Consider the following 24,641-nt stretch of genomic DNA (forward strand, 5'->3'; position numbering starts at 1 on the left):
AATGTATAAAATCAGTAAAATACCTGACACGTCAGTATAAGACAAAGAACTTCCGAAGATCCCACTCATTTCACATTCTGTTGCCCATCGAGCTCTTGCAATGCAGCCTTCACTTATAGTAATTTGTTTCCCCTGTGAGATTTCCTCAGAGAAAAGAAAATTTTCACTTGCATGTGGTTATCACTTTCCTCGGGATCTATCTGTTGCCACTACTTCCTTATCTATACCTATCATCTCTGATTCTATGGATTGTCACTTGGTTAGCATTGGCTTAATAGCTAATATCTACATAAATGAATACATAAAATATTTCTCTTTCTGGTTTTAGATTAACTTACATGGAAAAACTTGTATTTTTATTTCCTAGTTCCATTCATTTATCTGTGAATTTCATAAGTTCATTCTTTTTCACAGCTGCATAATATTTCATTGTGTAAATGTACCACATTCCCTAATCCATTCATTTATTGAGGGACATCTAAGTTGCTTCAAGATTCTAATTACTATGAATAATGTGTTTGTGAATAATGAATGTGTTTAAGAAAGTGTCTCTGTGGTTGGATGATGTATCCATAGGGTGTATGCCCAAGAGTGGTAAGCTAGATCTAGAGGGTTACAGATACCAATCTTCCTGAGGAATTGTTACACTTAATTGCATATTGCCTATATAACGGTGCAGTCCCACAAGCAATTGATGAGTCTTTCCATTACTACACACCCTTGCCAGCCTGACGTGCTACTTGTATTATTAATCTTAGACATTCTGACAAGTGCAAGGTAAAATCTCAGAATAGATTTGATTTTTGTTTCTCGGATGACTAAGGAAGTTGCATACTTCTTTATGTGTTTTATAGCCATTTTAGCTACTCCTTTTGAGAATTTACTCTCTAGCTCAGTTCTCCATATTGAATTGCCTATTTCTTTATATCTAGCTATTTTATTTTGAAATATATTTTTGATATTAGCTTTCTATTGGACATCTAGTTACTATCTTCTTCTATTATGTAGGCTGTAAGTTTGCCTGAATGACTGAATCTTAGACATGCAGAAGCTTCTCAGTTTCATGAGGTCCCATTCTTGTTAGTTGTTGATCTTAGTGCCCGTGCACTAAGACAGTCATAGAACTTCTTCTTCTAAAGTCTTGCCTATTCGCTCCAGTTAATTTACTTTTATTTTGAGACACTTATCAATTTGAAGTTGAGATTTGCATAGGGCAGCAAGTATGGATCTATGTGGACTCATACACAAAACCCTCGAGTTTGTTGAAGATGCTATCCTTTCCCAGTATGTACTTATGCTTTGCTTATAAAAAATCAGGTGTTCATAGGTATGTGGACTTATGTGCATGTATTCAGTTTAATCCATTGACCAGCATGTCTGTTTTGAGCAAATATCATTCTGTTATTATTACTACACTCTGTGGAACAGTTTGAGGTCTGGCATGGTTATACATGCTGAAGTTCTTTTCTTATTCATTATTGTTTTAGCTAACTTTGTATTTTTGTGTTTTCATACCCTGTAAATTGTCTGTGAAAAATTGTGGTAGAGCTTTTAATGTCAATTTCAATGAATCTATAGATTCTTCTAGGTAGAATGGCCATATTTGCTCTATTAATTCTAATGAACCATGAGCATTGAATATCTTTTCATCTTCTTTATTTTATTTTATTTATTTATTATGCATACAATATTCTGTCTGTGTGTATGTATGCAGGCCAAAAGAGGGCACCAGACCTCATTACAGATGGTTGTGAGCCACTATGTGGTTGCCAAGAATTGAACTGTGGATCTTTGGAAGAGCAGGCAATGCTCTTAACTACTGAGCCATCTCTCCAGCCCATTCATCTTCTGAACATCATCCTCAATTTCTTTCTTCAATGTATTAACGTTTTCACCATACAAGTCTTTCACATGCTTGGTATAAGTTACTACAAGATATTTTATGTAGTTTAAGCATTGCTTATTATGAAAGGTGTTGTTTCCCTGAATTTTTTTTCTCAACTCATTTGTCATTTGTAGATAGGAGGGCTACTGATTATTCTGAGTTAGGTTTGTATGCAACTACATTGTGAAAAGTGTCTATAAGAGTTTTCCAGGGCTATTTATGGACTTGCCAGGTGGTGGTTTCTCAAGCCTTTAATCCTAGCACTTGGGAGGCAGAGGCAAGTGGATCTCTGTGAGTTCAAGGCCAACCTGGTCTACAACAACTAGTTCCAGGACAGGCCCCATAGCTGTTTAAAGAAGGAGTACATATACCACTGAAATAGAACCGACAACTCTAGAATAGACTCAAACTATGTAATCCTCTTATCTTTGACAAGGGAGTAAAGGCAGTTCAATAATGGATAACCTTTTCAATAAATGGTGCTCGATATTTATATAACAACATTTCTAAATCAGATCTAGACACCAGATTTCACCTTTCACAAAATGAGCAGTAAATGGAAGAACAAACTAGTAGAAAGGAAAGAGAAATTATAAATATCTTTAGGCTTGGTGAGGATAGTTTAGATATGGACCATAATCTTGGTTTACGAGAGGAAGATGTAAGCTGTGAAATTGCCATTCTGAAGACAGGGAAGACAAATTGCAATCTGAGAACATATACTCATAAATGATTTTTGATAAAGAATTTGTACTCTTACTAAAAAAAACCTTAAAACTCAATAATTAGCTTATGAAGCAAATCTCGGCAGAATGTGCACATCAGAATCCCAGTACTGTGGTGGTAGAGACAGATCGATCGATAGATAGTTGGCAGTGTGATTAGGCTGTAAGCCTAGTCAAATCTGTGATATCAAGCAAATGAAAGACCCATTTCTCATAAAACAACTTTTGAAGCACAATTAGTAAAAACTCAGAGACAAATATTGGGGTTCAACCTGATGACCCAAAGAAACAAAACAGCCAGCCACTGTATCTTACCTCTACCTCAGTTCGAAATGGTGATCCTGCCTCCAGGAATGTCAGAATGACACTGTGCCTACAGTACTCTGCTCACATTTTATAATCCTTTCTAGGACTCAGATTAAAAGCATGCACCATCCAGTTTCTATGACACCTAGTGTGGCTCCTGGGATTAAAGGTGTGTGTTACCATTGTCTGGTCTGTAAGGTTGACCTGTGGGGCTGTTTTCCTCTCTGATCTTCAGGCAAGCTTTATTCAATTAAGATACAAATGAAATGCCTCTACAAATGTTAGTGAAGGTATAATACCCTATGCGTGAGCTCTAGTATTCACAGGACACACATTAACACACACACATTTACACATGCATGTACCTACTGGACAAGATATCTAAATATATCCAAAACTAAATAAAATACACATAAATCAATGATTATATAGAAGATTACCATTATTGTGTATCATTAGCAAATTGCAATGAAGGCAATAAAATACCAATGTGCACCTATTGGGAACGGCTAAATCCACAAGTGAAGATGAGGATTTCAAACACTGGGGCTCTGAGTCACTCCTGTTGGGATGTATACTAATACATCTAGTTGTAACAAGAGGTAGCATTTTCTTAACAAAATTAACTGTAGGCTTACTTTGCAATCCAACAGTATATGCCATAATAATTACTCAAATGAGTTGAAAATAACATTCATAGCAGGGTTATTTTATTATCTGCTAGGGCTTTAATCCTGTTGGGAGCTGTAAACCCCCAGATCCTGAATTTCTGGTAAACAACTTGTTTTACTCTGCTTTGCAACAGCCTGCAGCTGCTCTGAGCAGGAGACCATGATGGCAGGAGAGTGGTTTCTGGAAGGTTTGGCTAGGACGTGGCTATCCCTTAAGGATCCCTATATAAGCTGCCCCTGGACACAATAAAGGAGGCATTCTTGGGGCATTCTTGTTTCAAGGATGACCCGCATCTCTGTCTGTGAGTTTTTGTGTGTTTCTATCTCCAGCCCCTTGCCAGGTTCACGAACTGTATGGAAGCACATAGAGCACAGACCGGAGTGGTGCATCACGGAACCTTCCGCATACTGCCTGCTCCTAAGCTAGAGCCTCATACCTTGGTACAGCAAGTTGAACAACTTTAACTTGGTTAAACAACCCAAAGTTTCCTTGGTCAGTGAATGAGTAGATAAACAAGCTCTGATGCATACAGAAAATGTTTCTTTAGTTGTTCAATAATAAAAGAAATGAGCTACCAAGCCACAAAAACATAGACGGCCCTGAGATACAGATAGTTGAGAAGAAGAATTATGTGGAAAGGTGATATACAATATATGGTTTTTAGGAGGTAAAGAAGAGGGATAAATAGGAAGAACACAGACATTTCAAGGTAGTGAGTTTGTTTTCTATGATAATGTTCTGTATGATAAATGATGGATATTTGACATAGTATATTTATTAAAACCAAATGAAATGATAAAATTAAAGAGTTAATTCTAGGGTTATGAAATTATAGCATGATATGTGCATTGATTGACAAATATCCCACAGACGCATGTTCCCGTTAGAGGAACATGTGTGTGTGTGGGGGTGTAGAGGTGTGGTGGGGAGGGTGTGCACCACAACTGTGCTTTCTGTTCAGTTTTCCTGTAATCTAATGTGCTCTAAAACACTAAGGACATTAATCAAAAAAAAATTGTGCTGTATATCCCATTTTAGAAACTTTCTTGCATGTCTAATGTAATTCACAGCAAAACAGAATTTAACACACATTCGTCATGATTTTTGTTAAGCAGAATTCTAAGAAAAGCTAGGATAATTTCAAATTTAATCCATCGACAATGAATATTCAAATTTAGAAAGATGAATTTATTAACTTAGTATTTTGTGATATTACAGAAGAGCTTGTTTTATTTGGAGAAAGTGTACCAGGGAGCAACTCTACACTTGTATACATATGCTAACCTTTATGAAAAAATATGTACCTAAGATACTCTTGTTTTGAATTTAAGAAAAATACTAGTCCAAAATTTGATGGAAACTTTAATAACATTAAATATAATAGCATTCATTATGCAGTATTAAGTTCCTCTTTTTTGATTTGTTCATTGTTTCTTTCTGAATTTTAGGTTATTGAGATAGAATTGTCTTATGTAGCCCAGGATGGCCTCCATCTCATGATCTGGGCTTATAAGCATGTACCACACCAACTTCCTTTCCTCAACTTTTCAGGTAGCTTATATAGAAGCTTCTTTCTCAGAAACACGTACAACACTTAGTGTAACCACTTAAGTGGGTTTTGATTTTTGAAATTATGTTGAGAGGTTGAAAAAATAAAATGTAGCACATACCTTTATAATTCTTTGGCTATAAAATTTGAAATAAAATCGTAATTTAATTTTTAAAGAGATTAATATGCATATTTTAGTATCTCTTTGTTTTCTTTATTTATCCAGCCAATTCCCACTGTTTTTTGTTTTATTCTTTCATTTTCGGGAGTTTCAGTTGGCTAAATTTTCCGAAGGGGAAATACAATATTATTTACTTGGATGGCACTAAGAGAAACCAGGATTTATTATTCATAAAAAATTAAATATAAAACTCCCTTATCTTCAGGCTCTGGATATAGCTAGGCTCAACACAAATGTCTAGGGAAAATGCATCTGTTGCTGTTGCAATTTTTTTTTGTTTCTCCAAAAACTTGGCATTTATAAAATATCTAAGATTTTGATTTGTCTTGGCCAAAGCTCAGATTACCAGGGAATTGCATTTTGAACATATTCAACTAAGAATTATCTTTGTAGCAACTTTTCCTTTGCCATATTGATTTTTTGGGACTAAAATCAGATTTTTTTTAAGAGAGAAAAATCTATGTTTCTTCTTGGTGCCAAGGTACATTTTTTTTCTATGTGAGAAAAGCATAAAGCAATGCTGATAGGCTACTCAAAACTTCGCTTAGCTCCCTGTGGAGGAGAAAGCTCCATTTGGAGTTGTCTGACCTGGGATCAAGTGTTTGCTCTGTCACTTACAATACTTATTAATTATGGGTGAGTCTGCATGTGAAAATTTTCTTATAGGATTATGTCAGTGTTAAATGATCAAATATAAAGCATGCCCGCATAGAACAGTCATCCATTTCCTGTATTGCCTTTTTTCCCCTGTCATTTCATTTAAGTGTTTGCTCACAAATAAATGTATATGTTTAGAATATGTATGCAATTATAATATACATATGTACAGTTTGTATGCCTTTCTGAAAAATATATGTAATGTTTTGAAGAGTCATGGTACTTTTAAAGCTCTGAAGCAGAGATTTCTTCTGGAAATGATAAAATTTTGGAATTTGGAAAATATGGATTCTATCACCACATGGAAATTTTTTAAAAACTTATTTCTTGGTACCCTTGTTTTTATGTAACATTTTATTAACCTGTGTGTACTGTTCTTACATCCTTATAAAAGATCCGGCATTAATAATTATTTTACAAATTCCCAGTGCACAAGAGAAGAATAGTATTATTTGTTTTCCCAAGTGTGTAATTCAGAGAATAATGGATTACTACATATTGATTAGAATTCAAAACCATGTGCCTCGAGAAGATGTATAGGAATATGAGAGACAAAGGAATGTATCCATTAAAAGCCTAGAAAGAGAGGTGTCAGTGTTGACAAGAAAGACATGCAAGTTAGGAAATGAATCTTTCTGAAAGTAAGCCTGATGTTCCTTGGGTTTAGTGTTCATTCAGTAAGGTGCCAGCTTCCTAAAGAGCTCTGGGCATCTCTTTATAATTGAGTCAGATATTTGTACGGTAGAAATTTCACAAATCGTGATATAATTTTCCACATAATCTCTTACTATGATCTAGATTTTACATTCAGGCCACTGTCTCCCTCCTCTCCTCCCATGCCCTTCCCCAACCCTGACTCTGTCCCCCAACCCCAATCTACTCTTCTTCCTTTTCTGTTCAGAAGGGGGCAGATTTTCCTTGAGTATCAACAAAACATGGCATGTTTCTGTGTAGGAAAGGACAATTGATATCTTCAGGCAATAGCCTGTGTACTTGCCTATTTTCTCGGAATTTGTGTTTTTGTGACTGCTAAATACTGATAAAGCCTTCCCTGAAGCTTGCTCTTAGACACTAAAGTAGGTGTTGTTAGTGGAAACCAAAATGTCCAAATGAAGGAACGGAATCCCCTGACCTAAATCTGAGTTTATATTCATCATAAAAGACTCAACTCTTAGTTTCTGCCGAGCATTCTTTCTTTTTGCAGATAGTTAAAAACATGCATTTCAGCATATTTTCAGAATTTAATGACAAGACTTTATCATTAAGATTTTTTGAGAAACACAAAATGCCTGTGAAGCCCCCTGCCTGTTTGTTGGGTTGGCTGTTTATCCTCCGAGTCTGTTTGCACGTGTCTGCTGCAGTGCTCTCTCGAGCAAGGGGCAGAGTATTTTTGGAAGCCGGAGTTCTTTTCTGTGGATGTCCACAGTCTAAATCTGTGATACTGACATTTGTATCTGTATAACTATTACACACATGCCCCACTTTCCTTATTGCTTTTGGTAATACATAAAGGGGGAAGAAACAGGTCTTCGGTCAGATATTATGGACTGGTTTGAAAATATATGTTTTCAACATATATGACCTAGTGATCATTTCCACTTAAATTGCTTAAATCTTCAATGGTTTATTGTCGTAGAACTTAAAGCCTCCCAATTTGTTACTTTAAATAAGGAAAATAAATTTTTCCATATCCGAGTTATATTTTAGATTTTGGCCAAAGGCATTAAGTGTATTAAGATCTAAAAATCTCATTTAAATGCAAACCCACAATGTCAGGTAGCTTAAGCTATTAAAAAAGCATTGCTGGAATGTAGTCAGGAATGATGCTTGTTTAGTAATATGGCAGTTGTAGGTTCTTCTCCAGATCCATGACTTCATTAGTCTGAGGAATTGGCTATCTTTCCAGTACTAGGCATAGTTTTCTTCTTGTTTGGATTTTAGGTCTGCTAAGAGAACTGGAATGCACTGCCAAGCTGTGAGTGTCACTAGTAAATAATTAGGATTGTTATGCCATGCTGGTCATTGTTGTGCTTCAGATGTGTTGTGCCTGGTAGGTCTATTGGTTGCCTCCTTCCTTTGGATGGAAGTTTGCATAGTACCTTCTGGTACTGTGAAGGCTAGTCCTCAGGGTAAAGACTTTCAGGTAGGTTTATCTGATCTGGTCAAACTACTTCTGAATGCTTTTCACAAAAAAAAAAAAATAATTTTAAAAATCTTCATTCTCGAATCCAAAGTTAGGTTTTTTTTTCAGATTTGCTTTTTGAAATGGTCTAAAAATTTTTTTAAAAAAAGGATAATAAGCATTAAGATATCCAGATCTGAAATTTGTTAATATTTTGTTTTGCTATTTTGTATCATAGGTTTTAAAAAGCCACAAATACATGCAGAATGAAGTCACTGTAGCTTGGGTCTAGAATTACTTACTATTTACTTAACGAAAGATAGAGTTCTATCTAAAATCCTTCTAAAATAATGTTTTCAGTATGTATGTTGAAACATACAAGTTTAAGACTTTTAGTTATTTTAAAGTAAACATTGCACTAGCTGAATTATACTCACATGTGGCAGACTACACAAATTTTAAATGTGCATTTGATAATTTTTCGTGGGATGAATGAACTTTGTGTAAACTGTATACAACTCATGAAACATAATTTTAACTTTAGCCGTCTCCCCTCCACCCGTCACTTTGCGGTCCGCTAGTAGCTTTCACCCCCCCCCCCTTTTATTAAAGGCATTAAATCATGACTTTTTCTTTCTTTCTTTTTTATTGATTTTTATTGAGCTCTACATTTTTCTCTGCTCCCTTCCCTACTCTCCCCTCTTTGCAAGTTAAGCCTATTCTGACTTATCACGCCATTAGCTTGTTTGTGGGGTAGGCGGGGACTGGCTTTCTGTTTTCAGGATTAGTTTTCCTGTTTCCTCTTTGGTGTCATGTGTAGTGAGTAGATTACTGTTTCCTTCTCTGGTGTCACTCCAATTGTGTGACTACACCACCGTTTATTTAGCTTCCTTCTATTCTTGGAAATTTGCCTTGTTCTCCTGCCTCTTGCTGTTTAGCACTAACACTGCTCTGAAAATTAACATGCCTGCATTTTACATATTATGCACATACCTGAGTAAAAAATTTTGCATTGTGGTTAATTGGTCATGAATGCTTTGCTGGTTAGTCTTTCTTTGTCAACCTGAAACCAATGAGAGTCTTGGGAAGAGGAAATACTAATTAAGGAATTGCCGCCATCGTATTAATCTGTAGTTAGGTATATGGGTCATTTCCTAAGTTTTAATTGATATAAAAGGGCCTAACCTGTTCTGGGAAGTGCTATCCACAGGCAGGTGAGCCTAGATGATATCCAGATGGTAGGTGAGCCAGTCACGGAAAGAAAACCTGCAATCAGCCTTCCTCCAAGTTCTCTGCTTATGGTATTTTATTTGTGCTTTAACAAATAAAGTTTGCCTGAAGATAATTAGTCATAGAGGTCAGGCAGTGCAGTACACAATTTTAATCTCAGTACTCAGGAGGCAGAGGCAGATTGGTCTTTGGGAGTTTAAGGCTACCCTGAACTTCACGAGATTGAATCAGTATAAAAGAGGAACAGAGAGACATGCTGATGGCTCACACCTTTAATCCCTTTACTAGGGAGGTTTAGATGGAAAGTGATATGCCTGGGCAGAGAGAGGAATATAAAACTGGAGGAGACAGGAGCTCAGGATTTAGACTAAGCATTCATAGGAACAGGATCTGGTTTGAGGATTTGGTAGTGGTTAAGAACTAGTGGCTGCTTGCTCTGCTTCTCTAATCTTTCAGCTTTCACCCCCCTAATATCTGACTCCGGGCTTTTTTATTAAGACCAATTAGAATTCAAACAACAAGTTTCTTCCTCCAAATTCCTGCAAGGAATGTGTCCATTCATATGATGTTGCCTCTATGTTGGGCAAAGTTTGGTAAGATGGGACTTGCTGAGATTTAGCTGGGGAGATGACAGCCCCTGCAATGGACATCAAGCAAACTTGTTTAATAATTTGCGTTATTTTCACAATGTTTCCTTGGAAATGGTCATTCTAGTGTCCATAATGTCAGCTCATAAATCTTTGAAGATTCTTTACCTGAGTTTTCCATTTCTCTTTAAAACATATCTATTGTATACTTTTTAATCCCTTTTTATTTTTGTTATTTTTTAGTGGCATGACTCACAAGTAATTTGGACAATTTAAACAACCAGATTCATACATTCTCGAATGTTCGTATTGATGATCTGATTCTGTGAAAAACAGTGAAATAATTCAAAACTTGATTTATTTGATCATATTTTATATGACAATAGAATTTCTTTTTAAAAATTATGGCTAAGGAAACCACTAGGATATGTGACTTTTATATTAGTTAGAAGAAGAGAAGAAGTCAGTGATGCTACCATGACCGGAGGAAGACCTTTACTCTACATTCTTCAATTTGCAGCATTTTTTCAAAGAAAGTAATCCAATTAGTTTATTTGTTACCATTTTTAAACATAATTTTCATTTTCTTCCATTGCTATTTTTTTTCTGAGGATTCTTAATTAGTCTTGATCTAGTCAACCCCTCTTGTTTCTGTTCACATGAGAAATATATATTACTACACACTATATTTTGGTCATTATCAATCTCCTATTCCACGAACAAATATATATTAAATTAACAAATGAGAGTGAATTTTTAACTCTTCATTCCATTGTGATTTTCTACAATAATGGTATTAGTATATTTTTCTTTTCTCCCTTCCCTCTTTCTTTTCTCTTCCCTTTCCTTTCTCCATCTCTTCTTCCATATTTCTGTCTCAAACACATTTTGTCCAAGAGCTAGAATTGAAGTCACTATATAGTCCAGACAGCCATCAATCACAATTTTGATTTTTTTACCTCACAAGTACAAACCTTATTATGAGCATCACATTAATAATTTTTAACCCAGTACTCCATTAAAGCCAGCTTTCTATTTTTCTAACCCTTTATACTTAACTCTTCATTAACAAAAAAATTTGGCTTACTTGTTAAGGTAAAAATGTTTTGGTGAACTTTGTACCTTTTGATAATATTTATTATAATTTAAGTAATTTATGATTGTATTTGTTACTTTTATTACTCCTTAATCTATATAGATCATAAATTGAGAAAATTCAAAAAATTTAAGTTTGGATTTTTCTTTATGGAGATGAATGGCAAAACTATGATGTTTTAATGTAAATACTTATTTAAAAATAACTCATTTTCCACTAGATTAAACAAATTTACTTCATAAGGGGTCATCTTATTTCCCAACTTTTATAATTGTGAACTTGTGTTATGTATCTTTTGACACTATGACCCCAATGCTGGAGTGATATTGACACAGTATGAATTCAATAAAATATTCACTGAAAATAATTTGATGTTCTTTTTTAGAAAAATAAATTGTCTATTATATTTCAATTCAAGGTGAATTTAGTGTCTTGCCTTGGTCTTCAATTCTTAGGATCAGTGTAGGAAGCAATGTGAAGACTGTATTATGTGTAAGAAATTCTCATATTTTGAAGCTTTATTGTATGTATTTTAGGAGATTATAATTTTTATTTTTTTAAAAAAGCAAAAAAACTATATTTTTTCATTATACGTATGAATCCAAGTTTCCACTCCCTCTTCCCATTCTCTCGACTTACCCCTCCCTCCCATCCCCCATCCACTCCTCAGAGATGGTAAGGCACATTGTTTTGGGGAAGGTCCAAGGCCCTCCCTACTATGTCTAGGCTGAGCAAGGTGTTCATTCAAAGAAAATAGGTTCCCAAAATATCAGTACAAACAGTAGTGATAAATCCTGGTGCCATTGCCAGTGGCTCCTCAGTCTGCCCCAGCCATGCAATTGTCAACCACATTCAGATTTTGGTCCTATGCTTGTTCCTTCCCAGTCTGGCTGGTTGGCGACCTCCCATTAGTGCAGATAGACTGTTTCAGTGAGGGTACCCATCATGGCCTTGACCTCTTTGCTCATATTTTCATTCCTCCCAATCTTTAACTGAACTTTGGGAGCCCAGTCCAGTGCTCTGATGCGGGTCTCTGCCGCTGTTTCCATCAGTTGCTGGATGAAGGTTCTATGGTGATGTTTAAGATATTCATTAGTGTTACTACAGGGCAAAGCCACTTTGGGCACCCTCTCTTCTATTGCTTAAGGTCTTAGATGGGGTCATCCTTGTGGATTCCTGGGAATTTCTCTGGAGCCCGATTTCTTGCTAGCCCCACAATGACTCCCTTAATCAAACTATCTCTTTCCTTGCTCTCATCTCTGTTCTTCCTCCATCTCGACTATTCGGTTCCCTCACGTTCTCCTCCCCCCTCCCCTTCTCCTTTCCTCTCTTCTTCCTATTCTAACCTCCTTACTCCCCTTACCCCAGTGCTCCCAATTTTGTTAGATGATTTTGTCTTTTCTCCATTTCCATGTGGATCTACACACGTTTTCCTTAAAGTTCACTTTGGTACTTAGCTTCTCTAGGAGAAGCTAGTATCCACTTAAGAGTGAGTACATATCATGTTCATCTTTCTGAGTCTGGGTTACCTAATTCAGGGTGTTTTTTTCTAGTTTTATCCATTTGCATGCAAATTTCAAGATGTCTTTGTTAATGCTGAGTAGTACTGTAATGTGTAAATGTGCTACTTTTCTTTATATATTCTTTGGTTCAGCGACATCTAGGTTGTTTCCATGTTCTGGATATTGCAAATAATGATGTTATGAACATAGTTGAACAAATATCTTTCTAGTATGATTGAGCATCTTTTGGGTATATGCCCAAGAGTGGTGTTGCTGGATCCTGAGGTAGTTTGATTCCCAATTTTCTGAGAAACCACCATACTTATTTCCAAAGTGGTTGAACAAGTTTGCATTCTCACCAGCAATGGATAAGTGTTCCCCTTACTCCATATCCTCTCCAGCATAAGCTATCATCGGTGTTTTTGATCTTAGCCATTTTGGCAGATGTAAGACGGTATCTCAGAGTTGTTTTGATTTGCATTTCCCTTTTGGCTAAAAATGTTGAACACTTCTTTTTTTTTTTTTTTTTTTTTTTTTTTTTGGTTTTTTCGAGACAGGGTTTCTCTGTGGTTTTGGAGCCTGTCCTGGAACTAGCTCTTGTAGACCAGGCTGGTCTCGAACTCACAGAGATCCGCCTGCCTCTGCATCCCGAGTGCTGGGATTAAAGGCGTGCGCCACCACCGCCCGGCCTGAACACTTCTTTAAATGTTTTTTGGCCATTTGAGATTCATCTATTGAGAATTCTCTGTTTAGTTATGTACACCATTTTTAATTGGGTTATTTAGAATGTTGATGCTAATTTCTTGAGTTCTTCATATATTTTGAAGATCACTCCTTTGTCTGATGTAGGGGATGGTGAAGATCTTTTCCCATCCAGTAGGCTGTATTTTTTTTGTTATTAAAAAATAGCTTGATGTTAATTTTATTTCATTCTATTTTATTTTATTTTTTTAATTTATTTATTTATTAAAGATTTCTGTCTCTTCCCCGCCACTGCCTCCCATTTCCCTCCCCTTCCCCAATCAAGTTCCCCTCCCTCGTCAGCAATCAGGGTTCCCTGCCCTGTGGGAAGTCCAAGAACCCCCACCTCCATCCAGGTCTAGTAAGGTGAGCATCCAAACTGCCTAGGCTCCCACAAAGCCAGTACGTGCAGTAGGATCAAAAACCCACTGCCATTGTTCTTGAGTTCTCAGTAGTCCTCATTATCCGCTATGTTCAGCGAGTCCGGTTTTATCCCAGGCTTTTTCAGATCCAGGACAGCTGGCCTTGGTGAGTTCCCAATAGAACATCCCCATTGTCTTAGTGTGTGGGTGTACCCCTCGCGGTCCTGAGTTCCTTGCTCATGCTCTCTCTCCTTCTGCTCTTGATTTGGACCTTGAGATTTCAGTACCGTGCTCCAATGTGGGTCTCTTTCTCTGTCTCTTTTCATCGAGTAGGCTGGCCTTTTGTCTTATTGACTGTATCCTTTGCTTTAGAGAAGCTTCTCAGTTTAGGAGGTCCCATTTATTTATTGTTACTCTCAAAGTCTGTGCTACTGGGGTTATATGTAGGAAATGGTCTCCTGTGTCCATTCATAGAAGATTACTTCCCATTTCTCTTCTATTAGGTTCAGTGTTGTCAGATTTATATTGAGGTCTTTAATCCATTTGTACTCTAGTTTTGTGCATGAGAATAGATATGGAACTATTATCATTCTTCTACAGGTTGACAACGAGTTATGCCAGCACCATTTGTTGAAGATGCTTTCTTTTTTCCATTGTATGATTTTAGCTTTTTTTGGTCCAAAATCAGGTGTTAATAGGTGTGTGGATTAATATTCGAGTCTTCAATTCTATTCCATTGGTCAAACTCTCTTGTTTTATACCAATACCAAGCTGTTTTCATTGCTGTAGGTCTGTAATCGAGTTTGATGTTAGGGATGCTGATGCCTTTTAGGAGATAATATTAATAATTAAGTAAATGCTCACTGCATTTAATTAAAAATAATGCATAACTAAAACCATGGCCACACTATGGTGGGTTTATATGTACATTTGGATAATAAAAATAGAATATAAAACATTATTATTGCAGCTTACTTGAAGGAGATAGAGATACTGTTAATAGTTGTGAACATGGTTACCGGAGTTGGAACTCTTAGCCTGCACTTTAGCCTTCAAACCTGTTGATGACTACTTTTTTTTTTTATCTCCCCTGGAACATTCTGCAGACCACATACATGAGACTCAGTGACTCACGGTGTTGTTGAGTCACAGAGCCAGAACTTAAAACCTCAGATGTTTTTAAACTGAATCACTTACTATCCTCTGCTGGACTCGGTCATTGTTTTGTAAATGCACCCAAGAGAAGATAAATGTATCATGTACGTTTTTTAATAAAACAAGTCTGTATGGGATCAGTGATAAGAACTGACTTGACTGATTTAGAAGATAAGGTTTTGATAGAAAGATGAAAGAGATTCCTGTATACAGAATGGTTCAGCTGCTAAATCAGAATCAGCCTTGCCTTGTAATACCTTAAGATGCCTATGATGCTCAGACATGGTATAAAGCCACCCTTCAGTATAACTAGCAGACGAAATGAAAAAAAAAAATCCTACTTGATAAAGCTATATATATATATATATATATATATATATATATTGCAGTTCTGTTGTTTAGCTTTATTTACTTGCTTTCTCTGAATCTATTACTTTCTTGCCTTATATTTTCTTAGGTATTCTGTAAGTCGAGTTTGCCCTACAGTTATGTATCACATAAACTTATTTATGGTGTCTTTTCTTTTATAATTAAATTTTACCAGCAAAAACTCAAATAGGCTAAGGTACTTGATAATTATTTATACCAACCAACTGTTGGAAGTATTGAAAACTGAAGCTAACTCTTTGGTAATCAAATATCCTTTATTATTAAAGAGGGGAAAATATGCAGGTATACATGATGCCAAGGACATACTTAGCGGTAATAAAAAAAAAGCAGTTTCTGTAGCCTCTAGAAAAGAAGTATGTTTTGTTCTAACATTTAGTTAGTAGTTGAGTTTAAATATTTATGTAAGTCTATCTTAGGACTTATCTAGCCTTTTATTTTTTTCATTTATTTGGAATATTAAAAGATATTCACATTAGGAAGGACATATTCTTACCAGCTCTAATGAGTTTTCTGGGATAAATGAATTAAGTATAAACAACTATTGTATTTGTTCTTTTTGTCAGAAAAAATTCAAGCTCAAGATTGTAGTCATATAATTGAAAGGGCCAATACCATTCAATTCTCAAATCTATCTGTCTGTAGAAACGGAATTCTTAAAACATATACACAAAAGAAAATATGGTGCCTGTTGAATTTTATATTATGTTCAGTTGAATAATTAGACAACTGAAAAGCATTTAATGCTGATCAGAAAAATGGTTCCTTTTTGTATTTATAAATGCACGCAGTATAGACCATCTCCGGCAAAGTGAAGTTGTGGGTGCAGTGGGGGTGGGGAAGAGTAACACTTGTGTTATGTTAAATCTGAGGAAGAATTGCACTTGACAGTTTTTCTTTGCAGAATGCAGGGAAGGCTGAAGGCTTTTGTGCAGTTCAAAGAGCACATTCCACAGATACATCAGTTGTTGGTTGCCTGCAGGGATTCTCAGAATCTGGGGTGGATGAAGAGGTCTGTATCACAAAAGTCCAGGCTGTTGTGCTGTGGGTTTGCAAAGAAGAACACACTTGTAAGCCCTTGAGAAGTTATTTATAAAATAGCATCATATTATGAGAGTATATTTTCAATATAGTACTTTTGTATCATTTTTTAATTGATGCAGTATCAGATGATGCTCTTGTTTATCCTCTGCTGACTCTTGTTCTTTAGTAATTTGTTCTCAGATTAAGATTTACATGTATGTCTTTGGAAACATAACATTACTCATTATAATAGCTGCCAGTTAAAATGTGTAGAGAAATATAAATGAATTATATATCACCATTATATATTCAATTACCATTTATGCAATTAGCATATTAAGCAATTTTAGCAATTTAATATGTCTCTTAAGAGAGCTTTCTTTAATAGAAAATATGCCAAAGGGTAGCTTTTTGTTTGATATGTCAGGTCTTGTATTGAATTAACACTTTTATCCTTCCTGTAAAGAAGATACAGTGATATTTCTGCTAACTGAAATAATATAGCCGAAAGTTCTTTGAAAACTGCATTTTGTGGGACAGATTTAAATTAGAATATCTACATTTGTTGAAATTTCTGGTGTTATGTGTCATATAAGTACTTTAAACTACCTTATTCAGCAAAATGTACCAACATTGTTTTCTTTTCTGTAAGTCTTAGATATAATGGAAAATAGTTAATTAGTGAAGCACCCTTATCATGCTGGGGTTTAGGAAAGGCTTTCAGTGTTGTAGCTTGACCTATTCTTGTATTCACAAGACAGTGAGACAAAATGTTGTGTTGAGTCCAGATGTATTTTATCTGATTTATCATTCTCAGTTGTGGGATTAAATGCTGGCCTATGCAGCAAAAGAAACATTCGACTTGGAATTTGCTGTTGAATTTCTTCTCTTCTGGGGGTTTAAAAAATAGTTCTATTTATTTAAACTATTTAAAAATAGTTTTAAAATAGTGGATAAGATCGCTTTCCCTGTAAGCACAAGGAGAGTCTGAGTTTGAATACACGGCATGCATGTAAAAATCTAATTATCCTGTGTGTGTTTGGAGCTGAAGCACTGGGAAGCAGAAGCAGTAGCATCTTGAGAGCTCTCTGACTTATCCCAAATAGTGAGCTTTTGGTTCAATAAGAAACTTGTTCTCAAGTCAGTAAATGGAGAGAGACAGAGACAAATACCCGAGGTCATGCTTTGCCTGACACACGTGTGTACAAAGGCATACCTGCCTGAACACTTATATGCTGTCCACTCTATTTCCCGACACAAACAAATTTCTTTATTTTTACCTTTTAAGATTTGTTACTATCAAATTAGTGAATGCTTAAAACATTCAGTCTTCTATTCAAATAATTTAGTAGCACCAAGTACTGATCAGGCCAATGAAAAAGTCATGCTTTAATTACCTTTTTGAGAATTTCATACAGCATATTCTGATCATATTCAGGCTGTCCATTCAGATTTAAAGAACAACATAGGAGAGTGATTTAATGTAGAACTTCAAGACTTTTCCTTTTTTATATACAGGATGTGAGTTGAAAACATAGTAAGTAAAGGGATCTATTAATGAAGGGGATCCAGCAAGAGGTAGAGAAATGAACGAGAGAGAGTGATAGAATATGTGACTATGATCATGTACTATACATGCATCCATGCATGCATACATACATGCATACACACAAATGCAATGATTTTGTACAATTTTAGTGCCTCTTTTTTTTCTACAGTTAATATACAGTAATAAAATATAGATAAACCAGAGAGATAATTTCATTGGCCAAGTGTTTACCAATATAAGGACCTAAGTTCAATTCTTATAATCCATGGTAAAATAAATAATAAAGACACGCTAGCTATGATTCCTAACACCCATGTAAAAACAAGCAACAAATGGAAGCCGCTATGTTAGGATGTCCTTGTAATCCTAGGATTGATGTGGTGGAGACAGATGGAGCATTGAGTTTCACTGTCCAGTCAGCAATGGCTCCTAATATTATTTTCATATTTTTAAATATAGACCTCTATTACCAATAATAGAAAAAAGATAGCCTTTTACTTCAGTCTTCAAATGTCTGTTCCATGACTGGTTATATGGATACAAGCTCCTGCCACTCTTGACTGTCACATTTTGATTTTAGTATCAGCATACATAGCATGGCTTTCTCAAGATGGCTGCTGAGCTATAACACTCTGAGTTCGAGCAAACCCAAAGGCCTTTTGATGCCAGAATTTCCACTCTCCTCATTATTTTAATAAGGAAGGAAATAATTTTATTTTTTATTATTTTATTACTAAACAAAAATCCTTTGGCATGAATAGCACATTAAGCCATTATTAGCTATTCTCATACTCACGCAGTAGCTAATGTGATAGAATTAGTTTCTAAAAAATGGGCAAGTAATAAGAAGGGACACTGAGAGTGAGTGTCCTTTAGACAGACACTTTAGAGTGGTTTGCCTTTAGTAATTCATGATGTCTATGAACAGAAAGTCCACAGGAGCCATGCAGAAAAGAGTACTATAATATCAACAACCACAAATCCTTAGTGACAGAATGTTGCATACGGCTGCTGACATTTGCCAATGTAAAATCCTGTTCATTCAGTAACATTCAGTATGCATTTAGCACACATACACAAAGACACACACACATATCCATGTATGCACACATGCTGATGTGTGTGTTATATATGAATATATGTGTTCGCATGTACATGCATGCAGTATGGTGAGAAGTTAATGTTTAATATCTTTCTCTATTCATTTTAAGCTTAATTTTCAAGACATATTTTCTGAATCTTTAAATTGCCATCTCAGCTACACTAGTTGGTCAATGGGCTATACCTGTCTCTGCATCCCTTCCCATGACACACTGGGCTATAGATATCCACCACCACATCTGGATTATACAAGGGTTATAGGTGTACACTACCACATCTGGATTATAGAAGGGATATAAGTGTACGCCACTTATTTTAATTAAGAATAATAAAAAAGTATAAGACATAAATTCAGTGGTTAATCTATATTAGAAATATCATATCCATATGCATATACATAGATGCATTTGGTTGTAAGTTACCTTTAAAAGAAGAGATAGAAACATTCTTTTCATACAAAATTTCCAAGTTTGAGATTATGCTCTCTGTTCTACAACTGTTAACTCCCTACCTTCCTGTGGGATGAGGATGAAGAGAAAAGCTTTGCATTTTTATGATTAATGATACCTGAATATAATGTCTGTCTGCCCGTAAAGCAGTTCCATTGGAGGATTAAAAACATACAAATTTGTAATATCTGTCTGTTTTTATTAATAGACATTTTAAGAATAGTATTAGGTTTATAGAAAAATATGGCTATTAAATATACAAAGCATCAATTCTTTTCTTTTTTATTATTATTCTTATTACAAATTTTCACCTCCTCCCCTTCTCCCATTTCCCTCCCCCTCCCCCACCCCTCCCCCTCCAGTCCAAGGAGCAGTCAGGGTTCCCTGCCCTGCGGGAAGTCCAAGGTCCTTCCCCCTCCATCCATGTCTAGGAAGGTGTGCATCCAAACAGACTAGGTTCCCACACAACCAGTACTTGTAGTAGAATCAAAACCCAGTGCCATTGTCCTTGGCTTCTCAGTCAGCCCTCCTTGTAAGCCACGTTCAGAGACTCCGGTTTGATCACATGCTCTATCAGTCCCAATCCAGCTGGCCTTGGTGAGTTCCTGTTAGATCAGCCCCACCATCACAGTGGGTGGGCTCACCCCTCGTTGTCCTGACTTCCTTGCTCATGTTCTTTCTCCTTCTGCTCCTCATTTGTACCTCGGGAGCTCAGTCCAGTGCTCCAATGTGGGTCTCTGTCTCTATCTCCATCCATCGCCAGATGAAGGTTCTATGTTGATATGCAAGATATTCATCAGTGTGGCTATAGTATAGGGCCAGATCAGTCGCCCTCTCCTCAGCTGCTCAAGGAAGAAGCTGGGGACAGCTCCTTGGACACCTGGGAACCCCTCTAGAGTCCAGTCTCTTGCCAACCCTAAAATGGCTCCCTTAATTAAGATATCTACTTCCCTGCTCCCATATCCACTCTTCCTCCATTGAGAAGGGGAAGATGGAGAGAGCTTGGGAGAATGGGACGGTTGGGATGGAGGAAGAGTCAATTTTTTCCACTAAACATAATTTCTCCTAGTATTGACATCCCACATTAGTGTAGTATATCAATTGCTTTTCTATTGCTGGTATAAAAAGGAATAAAAATGAGAAAAGGCAAATTATTGAAGAAAGAGTTTATTTTGGCTTCTGGTTACAGAGGGACAATAATCCATCACGATGAGGCAACAAACAGCTGGCACGGGTGTTGGATCAAGAAGCTGAGAGATTACGTCTTCAATCACAATCTTAAAGCAGATAGCAAAAAGTGAAATGAAGTTGGACTGAGTTTACGCACCCTCAAATACTTCCCACAGTCTGCAGTGAATTCTTTCCAGCCACAAGGACAAGCTCCCTGTCGCCATGCCACAATAGTGCTGCAAAATGAAGACCGAGTGTTCAAATATCTGAACCTATGGGGGACATTCTCACCCAAAGCACCACATGTAGCATATTAACCACCAAGAGGAATCAATAATACGATATTATTATTAAGTATGATCCAGAGTTTATATCAGTATTCATTCTTTATCTTATATATTACTATGGGGTTCAGAAATATATAATGTTAGGTGTTCACTAGTACAGTGTCATATGGAGAGTGGTCTTAGTGCTCTAAACATTCTACTGACCCCACCTACCTATTTCCCCACCGAGCACCCAGCAACCACTGAATTTATGTCTTACACTTTTGCCTTTGTGAGAGTGACGTAGTGTCTTCCCTTTCACTCTGATTTATAGTCATTATGCGTCTAAGGGTCTTCCATGATGTTTTATGCTGTGATACACCATTACTTTATTATTGAATAATATTATATTTCCAGAATTTCATCAGACCCTTCCTTTCATATCGAACACAATTTATTGCTACAGTGTTTTCATAGTTACACATAAAGCGTCTTTAAAAATTATGTAGGAGGAGATATTGTGGACATGTTTCTTTAACTTAAATACCTGTATCATGATTTCTGGTTTTTGTGTTAAGGTCATGTATATATGCAAGATGCATCCAAACTGATTTCCAATGTTACTGCACACAAATTTTCTTATGTATTTTAGAATTAACCTATTTTAGAAGGCTAGTTATGGAGAAATAATAGTCATTTGCATTCCAATAAGTATCCCTTACAAAGTAAAAATATTGTACAAGCTTTATGAATTTAGCATTTAGTACTAGATTACAACTTATTGTTGCTTTGAATCTAAACGTGCGGAAGAGAGACTCTAACTCAAAGAAGAAGCAGTGTAAATTTGAAGTTATCATTATGTGCATACTCTCGTTTTCTCTTTCGTGAAAGAATTATCAAGTCCTCAGAGCATTAACCAGGAACAAATGGAAGGCCATGATCTGTGGACCTGCAACACTGATGCTTTTTACTTCTCTTTATTTCAGTAAACATTTATTGTGCACTTATTCCCGATTCAGGATTCTAGTAGGTTTTTATACTTCAGTTCCTACTGTTCAGAACAGTGCTCCTTAAAGGTTTTGGGTATTATAAATGTTATTACTCTTAGCATGTGCTTTATGCTATCTTATTTATATTATGAAATTATATTATGAAGGCATATAATACTCTACAATCATGTATAGCAAATATTTCTTGACAAAAATCCTCAGATATTTTTTTTCTTTTTTTTATTGATAAAAGGACAATAAAGAAAGAAAAAAACAAATTTCCACCTCCTCCCAGCCTCCCATTTCCCTCCCCCTCCTCCCACTCTTCTCCCCCTCCTCCCACTCTTCTCCCCCTCCTCCCACCCTTCTCCCCTTCCCCCCACTCCTCTCCCCCTCCCTCTCCAGTCCAAAGAGCAGTCAGGGTTCCCTGTCCTGTGGTAAGTCCTAGGTCCTCCCCCCTCCGTCCATAACTAGGAAGGTGAACAACCAAACTGGCTAGGCTCCCACCAAGCCAGCAGATTGCGTAGGATCAAAACCACGTGCCATTGTCTTTGGCGTCTCATCAGCCCTCATTTTTCGCCATGTTCAGAGAGTCCAGTTTTATCCCATGCTTTTTTGGTAGCAGTCCAGCTGGCCTTGGTGAGCTCCCAGTAGATCAGCTCCACTGTCTCAGTGGGTGGGTGCACCCCTAGTGATCCTGACTTCCTTGCTCATCTTGTCCCTCCTTCTGCTCCTCATTGGGACCTTGGGAGCTCAGTCCAGTGCTCCAGTGTGGGTCTCTGTCTCTATCTGCAAATGGATGGAAATAGAAAACACTATCCTGAGTGAGTTATCCCAGACACAAAAAGATGAACATGGGATGTACTCACTCATAATTGGTTTCTAGCCATAAATAGGGGTCACGGAGTCTACAATAGGCGAACCTAAAGAAGCTGAGTAAGAAGGTGAACCCAAGGAAAAACATATAGTTATCCTCTTGGATAAGGGAAGTAGACAAAATTGCCGGGGAGAAAATTGGGATCTTGGGGGTGGGGTGGGATGGGGGTAAGGGGAGATGGGGAGAGAAAAGGTAGAAGGGAAGGAGGGGGGACTTGGGGAAACAGGAGGATTGGGATAAAGGAAAGTTGGATAGGGGATCATGGAACCACAATTCTTAGTTAAGGGACCCACTTTAGGGTGGGCAGGAGAATTGACATTAGAGGGGCTCCCAGGTGCCCAAGCTGAGGTCCCCAGTTAGTTCCTTGGGCAGCTGAGGATAGGGAACCTGAAATGACTGACCCTATCCTAGAGCAATACTGATGAATATCTTGCATATCATCCTCAGATATTTTTATAGTAGATGTTTGTTTGTGCACTTTGAATCACACTGAGAATAATAGTTACAAATTAGGACTAATGTAAATGCTTTTATTGGAGTCTCAGATTCCAAATATATCTTTACTGTTGATTCATTGATATGATTTTGTAAAATGGTAAGCAGTTCCTGATTAAATTCTGATGAAACAAAATGCATATCATGATCAGTATGTTTGTTACCTATGTGATAATATTTTTTATTTCATGGGAAACTAGAGTTATTTATACTTGAGGCAGGTCAGTAAAAAACTGCAGGCTGGCTAAGCACCTGGTTTCTTACTAGTATATACCCTTCTCATCCATTACTGTGACAAATTATAGCCGGGCGGTGGTGGCGCACGCCTTTAATCGGGAGGCAGAGACAGGCAAATCTCTGTGAGTTCAAGGCCAGCCTGGTCTAGAAGAGCTAGTTCCAGGACAGGAACCAAAAGCTACGGAGAAACACTGTCTTGAAAATCAAAAATATAAAAATAAAATAAAAAATAAAAAAACAGACAAATTATATGACGTGCAAATTTCTGTAATATTTGGCGGCAGCAATATTGGTATTCATTATTTAAAAGTGAATTTCTTTGTTTCAGTTTCCCATCTTTTACTTTACTATAAAGCAAGCTCAACATTTAAGAAATTGGTTTTGGAATCAGATTCAGATTACATGTAAAGTGGCAGGTTTCGTCAGCTAAGAATTCAGAAGTAAATCAAATATTGCTTCTCTATGGAAGTTGGAAAATTGGGAGATCCAGCATGGGGTGGAAAAGAGTAAGTTACTTGTTCAAAGTTACAAGCTAACAGGAGTTCATTTGTTACTGAAATATAAATATGACCCTATACACTGCAAAGATGGTTATTATTTTTATCTATAACTCTTCAATAAAAAAAAGGAAAGTTGAAAAATACATAAGAAGTTGAGAAATGGTGGCCAGTTGCCATCATGACTTCCGCAGAGTGCTGTCCAGTGGGTGCGCGCCTGCTCCTTGTTCTCTGTCTTATCTTCGTTGCCTGTGTTCCTCTGATGCTCTTTCTTCTTTATTGACCACCTTACTGCGCTGCTGCTCACCTTTTCTTCCTTAACTCCTTGCCATCTGCAAATATTTTAAATCGTTTGCCCTTTGTCTTTCTTCAGTCTCTTTATTAACTCTGTTTTCCTTTGATGTCCTCAGAACTATTACTTAACATTGTGTTATTCCATGGATTTATTTTCCTTCAGTTTCTGCCCTACGAAATTTTGTTTCTTTTTAGCATATAAAGGAAACCTACATTTTCTACAGAAACCAAATCAACAAGTTGAATACGTCTTTTTATATGAAAATTAAAATTGTTACAGGATATTGAAATATCTGTGAGACAAAGATGCTAATTCTTCCTTTGACATTGGTGTATTGTTTTGAATTCAAGTTCACACAGTGTGCTGACATACAAGTTCATCTAATTTCATTTTCTCACTATTATAATTTAAACATATGCAAAGCCTATTTTTAGACTTAACTATATAAGATTATGACACAATGGTAATTTTCCTTTTATTATGTATCTGAGATTAAGTGGAATACACTGATAATACTTTCAAGAGAACATGTGTAA

General features: G+C 36.5%; 1 protein-coding gene across 2 annotated transcripts in view; it reads left to right on the forward strand.

Annotated features, from left to right (window-relative positions):
* The window catches only part of Foxp2 (forkhead box P2), a 478,828-nt gene that overhangs the window by 65,552 nt on the left and 388,635 nt on the right, over window positions 1-24,641 (forward strand). The window lies entirely within an intron of this gene.

The sequence above is a fragment of the Microtus pennsylvanicus genome, chromosome 19 (assembly GCF_037038515.1).
Source record: "Microtus pennsylvanicus isolate mMicPen1 chromosome 19, mMicPen1.hap1, whole genome shotgun sequence".
NCBI lineage: Eukaryota > Metazoa > Chordata > Mammalia > Rodentia > Cricetidae > Microtus > Microtus pennsylvanicus.